Source organism: Euprymna scolopes, chromosome 22 (genome assembly GCF_053919585.1).
Source record: "Euprymna scolopes isolate OS-2025 chromosome 22, ASM5391958v1, whole genome shotgun sequence".
NCBI lineage: Eukaryota > Metazoa > Mollusca > Cephalopoda > Sepiida > Sepiolidae > Euprymna > Euprymna scolopes.
Window position 1 is genome coordinate 50,208,853 of NC_136503.1, and position 7,470 is coordinate 50,216,322.

Sequence of the window (7,470 nt, forward strand, 5' to 3'; positions counted from 1 at the left end):
TCTTCGTTTGGTTGGGTAGTCCTATGCATTCTGTTGCTTCCAGTTTCTCCTTCTTATAATCAGCAGTGTGCACTTTTTCACAGCGAATTCCATTCAGATATCCTGACTTAAAATTCAGGTTGTATTTATTAATGTCTTTAGTTCTGTCTTTATTTTTACAAACAATTACAGATCATTCATGTACATTACGTGGTTCATTATTTCATCTGTGTAAGTAGACTGTTATCTTGCTTGGAATTTTGTTACTATTGTGTTTAGGCGCATAATGGCTATGATAAATACTAGTGGTGAAAGGAAATCATCTTGGAAGATTTCTCTTTGTATTTTAATTTCAGTTATGTATTGTCAATCAGTTGTCAGTTAGAGTCTCCATATTCTCATTACAATCTTTATAATCTTACCTGGAATTTTGTACATTTTCAGGCATTCTATTATCCATGCTTGTGGAATCTTGCCGTACGTTTTCTTGTAGTCAATCCATGCCATGGCTGGATTTTTTTCTACTTTTTACTTCCTTCGGGATCATTTGGTCTAATATAATTCGTTTTGTGTTCCCCTTTTTTTTTTTTGGACTCATTTGTGTTCCCAATAGAGTAGTCCACGATTATGAAGTAATGATAAATTTTTTCCCTACATTGTGCTGTTAGTATTTCCCACATTGTAGGTAAACATCTTATAGGCCTGTAGTTGTGGGGTATGCTTTCCTTTTTCTGTGTCCTTTTGCGTCAGTGTAGTATTACTTTTGGTGATCCATTCTAGAACGTCTGCTTTGTGGATACATATTTTGCAGGTTTTGAATACCTTTATGAATATAATTACACGCATTAGTTAAATTAAGATCCCATAAGAAAACCGAAAAACGGGTAGGGAATAAATTAAAATGTATGTTTAAAAATATGCAAATGAGTTTGATCTTTTGCAGATGACTGCAATTTAACGACTCATTTTCTTTTTAAATAAATAAAAAAATTGTTTTTAATATGAATATCAATACAAAAAGACAAAACAAATTATACATTTAAATCAGCATGCGAGACAGATTATTATTATTATTATTTGTAGCATAATTTGTACACATGACCTAACACATACCAATAACATTAATATTAATACAAAAAAGAGAAACATAAATATTAATTATTTACAAAAAATACAAAAATTTTGAATTTAAATTTCTTCGTCTTACATTATTAATTTTCTTTAAAAATATTCCCAGGGGCTATTTTCTAGAAAAGAAAATATATAATGTGCGAAGAGAGATTAGAACAATATTCGAAATCAGTAAAAACGAATACATCGTCTGAAAAAAATAACATTTAAAATTTTTTCTTAGATTATATTATAGATATAATATTTGAATGTGTGTAGATCTACGTTATATTTATGGTGATATCTGGCCATGTGTGTACACTTCCTCATGAAAATTATATTATGATATAAATATGATAGGTTACTCCAAGTAGAAATACAGTTTATACACATATAATGGATGAATCGGATTTTGCCACAAATAAAAAAAAAATATGGATTTATTGGATTTTGTAAAAAAAAAAATTGTAATCACGCTTTCAATTAAAATTTACTTGTAACTAAAATTCAATTAAAAAAAATGACAACCATCGAAATTAAGTTTATATATAAATATTAAAAAAAAACTTTGTTTCTGCAATACCTTCAGACACCGCGTTAGAGTAGAAAATATAACTCCCAGTAAACCCTCTTTATTTAAATCATATAAATAAGCCTGTATATCTACTCAACTGACTATCAAGTTGCCCATATGGAAATACGTCTTCTAAATAAACCAATTTATCGTTATAATAAAATATTTACATTATCAGTGTTTAGGAAAGAAAAAAAGTAAGTTTTTGCAAAACAATATTCTTGTTATAAAATATGTATTTTCTCAATTAAAAATGGATTTATTGCGTTTTTACACGCAAGTTCTTTATATATATATAATCTTTCTATCTATCGATATATATATATATATATATATATATATATATATATATATATATATATATATATAAACGTGAACGTGTCTATGTGTCTGTGTGTCTGTGTACATTTCCATACGTAATAACTCTGTTAATTTTTAGTCTACAGACTCGAAATTTGATATACAGGGTACCGAGATTTGGGAAAATCCAAGTGGTCGGTTTTCGGCCAGAAATTTGGCTGTTAAGAGGTCAAAGTTCAACGATTTGACCTTTGAGAACTCTACCAAACTTCTCCGACAATTTGAGGTGTAAACACTTGAAATTTTAGATATAGGTCTCTTGGACATGGATCTAACGTAAAAACTTGATTTGAGTCCAAAACAATAAATTTTAAGGGGTCATAATATGGGTCCAAATTTAAAAAATTGACTTTTTTTTTTTTTGCTCATCATACACCTCCAAACACTCGGGCAACGCCGCGCACCTATGCTAGTATATCTATAAAAGTGAAGGTGTCTGTGGAAATTTCTGTCTGAGTATCTGTCTGTGTGTCTGTTTACATTTTCCTACGCAATAACTCTTTCAATTTTAAGTCTACAGACTCGAAATTTGATATACAGGGTACTGAGACTTGGGGAAATATTGTAATTGGTTTTCAGCCATAAATTTGGCTGTTACGGGGTCAAAGTTTAACGATTTGACCTTTGAGATCTCTACCAAACTCCTCCGACAAGTTGGGGTCTACACACTTTGAAATTTAGATATATGTTACTTGGACATGGATCTAACTTAATGACTTAATTTGAGCCCAAAACAATAGATTTTAAGGGGTCATAACTTTAATAAAAATTTACCTCCACAGTCTCTACCAAATTACTCAGACAATTTCTGGTCTACACATTTGAAATTTTACATAAAGGGTCGTCAGAGATAGGACAAGCTTTTTAATCGGTTTTGGTTGAAAATTTTTCGTTACCAATACATGTATGTATATATGCATGTATATATGTATGTATGTTTGCATGTCTGCCTAAAACTTTCGACAGATGTGACGGATTTTACCAAGATCAGCATCATTTTGAAGTTCGACCTTTCAGAAGAAAAATATCGAAAGACTGGCAAAAAACATAAATATCTTCACCTTCAACTGGGCACTTTCTACAAGGGGGTCGCTTTTTTACCGATATTTTTGAAAGTCACCCTCTCCTTTCGGTTGTCTAGCCTTAATATAACCATAAGAAACTTCCGGTTTGGAGTGGCCGTAACAGCAAAGACGTCAGGTTGTTTCCCCCATTCTTTTACTCCTTCGCGGTACGAGTTCGAGCCTGCTTTCCGACTACCGCTTTTTTTTTTTGCTCAACATACACATCCAAACACCGGGACAACGCCAGGCTTAAATACTAGTTTATATAAAAATGTTTCGTTCTTTAGTCTGACGATGTGGGTTTCTTTAAAAAGGGACTCCACCGAAATATATATGCACATATGTAACCAACAATGTTTGTATAATAATCAGAATATATATATAATATGACTTGCTGACATTTTGTTAAGTAATAACCTGTACATTTCAGTTGACCTATGTTTTTTGCCCTATTTTTTTTTCGCGCCTTTTAACATTTTTTGTCTGTGTCATTTTAACATTAGTTTTTCTATTTTATATTTAATTCTATCACCATTTAATTTTTTCCTCGTCTTTTTCCCTGATCCTTCTTATTTACATTATGCCTCGGCAGCAGTGTGAAAAGCATATCTTATTTTTCTTTTATTAATATTATTGGAATTTTTCCCCTTTTCCTTGTACATATTTGAGAATTATTCCATGGATTTCAGCCTTTTGCATTATTTTGGACCATCTTCCAATCACGTGATTCCTTGGATTTTACTTGTGAAAATAGAAATTTAAATAACTTTCTTGGAGTCATATTTTTGGATTTTACCGTCATTGGATTATTTATCTTTCACCAGACTATCAATTCACGTGTAATAACCTTTTTCTTCACCATATTCCCTCTGCTTCATTTTTATTATCAAGTAAGATCTTTGACTTACTTGTAGTTTCATCAAATACTCTACAATGAACATTTGAATAGTCAAGTCGCTGCCTGATGATATCTGTTGTTTGATTGAAACAAGTGGCTGTTTGTAGCAGCGGGATGTGAGCATGTTTATATAACAATAAACAAGTATTATCAGCTCTTTTTATTGAGCACTATCTAACAACCTCGTTGAATTCACTAGTCCATTACTTTTGAAAAAAAACCCCGAGTATATATATATATATATATATATATATATATATATATATATATATATATATATATATATATATATATATATATATACACTAGCATTTCAGCCCGGCATTGCTCGGGTGTTTGGATGTGTTTGTTGAACAAAAAAAAAGCAAAAAAAAAGTGGTAGTATGAAGGCAGGCTCGAACCCGTACCGCTAAGGAGGAAAAAAAACGGGGAAAGAACCTGCCGTCTATGCTGTTACGACCACAGCCAGACCGGCAACAGCATTTTTTTTTTAAATTAAGGCTAGACAATCTAAAAGAGAGGATAGTTTTTAAAAATATCGGCGAAAAAGTAACCCCCCTGTAGAAAAGTGTCCAGTTGAAGGTGAAGATATTTATGTTTTTAGCCAATCTTTCGATATTTGTCGTATGTAAGGTCGAACTTTAAAAACGATACTGATCTTGGTAAAATCCGTCGCATCTGTCGAAAGTTTTAGGCAGACATGCAAACATACATACATACATACATTTATATATTGGTAACTAAAAATTTTCGACCCAAAACGATGAAAAAGCACGCCCTATCCCTCAATAATATTTATGTAAAACTTCAAATGTTTGGACCAGAAATTGTCTGAGTAATTTGGTAGAGACCGCAGAGGTCAATTTTTTTTTAACTTTGACTCCTTTTTTGACCACTTAACACTTATTGTTTTGGGCTCAAATTAAGTTATTAAGTTAGATCCATGTCCAAGGAACCTATATCTAACATTTCAAGTGTTTAGACCCCAACTTATCGGAGGAGTTTGGTAGAGATCTCAAAGGTCAAATCGTTAAACTTTGACCACGTAACAGACAGATTTCTGGCCGAAAACCGATCACATAGATGTTCTCAAATCTCAGTCCACTGTCTATCAAATTTTAAGTTTGTAGACTTAAAATGGAGAGAGTTATTGCGTAGGGAAATGTACACAGACAGACAGACAGACAGACAGACAGATTGATAGAAAGATAGATAGATTAAACAAAACTATATACGTACTAGCATTTCGGCCCAGCGTTGCCCGGGTGTTTGGAGCTGTATGCCGAGCAAAATAAATAAATAAATAAATAAACGATCAATTTTTTTAAAATTTGACCCCAATTTTGACCCCTTAAAATTTATTGTTTGGGGCTTAATTCAAGTTATTAAGTTAGATCTATGTCCAAAGAACCTATATTTAAAATGTCAAGTGTTTAGACCCCAAATTGTCGGAGGAGTTTGTTAGAGTTCTCAATGGTCAAATCGTTGAACTTTAACCCCTAACAGTCACATTTCTGGCCGAAAACCAATCACATAGATTTTCCCAAATTTCAGTACCCTGTATATAAAACTTCGAGTCTGTAGACTAAAAATTGACAGAGTTATTGCATAGGGAAATGTACACAGACACACAGACAGACAGACAGGCAGACAGACAGACACACAGACACGTTCACTTTTATATATATATATATATATAGATATATGTACATATATATAATGTGCGTGTTTGCGTGTATATGTGTGTGTGTGAAGAGCTTGTGTGCAAAATACGATAATTCAATATGCAGACAATATATATATATATATATATATATATATATATATATATATATATATATATATATATAAATAAATTTTTAAAAAAATTACAACAAGTTTACCAAGGTTATCAAAATGGTAAACTTAAAATATATTATAAATATTAAAGAGTTAATATTTACAAGTAAAGTAATCTCAACCAGATGTAAAAGCTCAATAAAATCGAAAAGGAAATAGAGCTTATAATATGAACAAATGATTAATAAAACATGTTAAAAGACATCTTGAAAAAGAGTTAAAAACATTTAATTTTAAAAAAGGAAGCACAAGATAAGTGGATAGTGCTTAATCCGCAGAGTTTCGAAGAAATACTCTACTTCTCATCAGAGGGCAGGAATTAGCAAAATGCGGGATCGGATTTTACATATAAAAGTATTTAATAAAACTACAAGTAAGTCACAGATATTACTTGGTTAAACAAAAAATTACTTGATTCGTCCAGCCTATGACTTACTTGTAGTTTCATTAAATACTTTTATATGCAAAATCCGATCCCGCATTTTTCTAATTCCTGCCCTCCGATGAAAAGGAGGGTATTTCTTCGAAACTCCGCGGATTAAGGACTATCCACTTATCTTGTGCTTCCTTTTTTAAAATTAAATATGTTTTTAACTCTTTTTCAATGTGTCTTTTAACATATTTTATTAATCACTTGTTCATATATATATATATATATATATATATATATATATATATATATATATATATATATTGTCTGTTGATGACACTATTTTACTCCCTACGTTGTTTGAGTTCACGTGCGGAAATTTCCGGTGGGCCACCTTGCCTAAGGCATTGCTCAATAGGTAAAACTAATGCAAGCTCTCAATCCCGCTGACAACATTTACATTGTTTATTTCTAGATTTTCTCCCACATGAGCATACTGTATAATTGTGCAGGGGTAGAGACGTAGACTGTCAGCTCGGTCGTCAGATTTCGATCCCGGCTTGAAGCACTTGTTTATCTAGCTGTACTAATGGATGTAAACAGCGAGACAGTACTGTCTATAAATGAATATATATATGATTTTTTACAATTAATTTCTTTTTTAATATATATATATATATATATATATATATATATATAAACGTATGTAACTCTGTATGTATATTTGTATGTATTAAGGAAAAAGAAAATCTGGGAAATATTTTTCAATTTTATCCTTAGTGAATAAACTTGTCATGCTTCATGTGTTTAAAAACTTAATTCTAAATTTTTCGTGAATAATTAAAGAATGAAAAGACAGCATTTTTCACGTTTTAAAATCTAAATCTCATCAGTGAACATTAAATTGTGATAAACCATGCCACTGGCAGACGAGAAATGGTCATTTATGTCTAATTCGCATAAACGAACCCATTTTAATTGATGTGCAACTGCTTAGTTTCTGCCACCCTATGGCTACTGGAATAATTCATAAGAGACTTATGAAAATGGCTGTGTGTTAACACACACATACGCGCGCTAAATAAGTAAATAAATAATAATAATAATAACAATAATAAAATAATAATAATAATCATAATAATAACAATAATAATAACAATAATAACAATAATAATAATAATAATCATAACAATAATAATAACAATAATAATGATAATAATCATAAAAATCATAATAATAATAATCATAACAATAATAACCATAATTACAATAATAA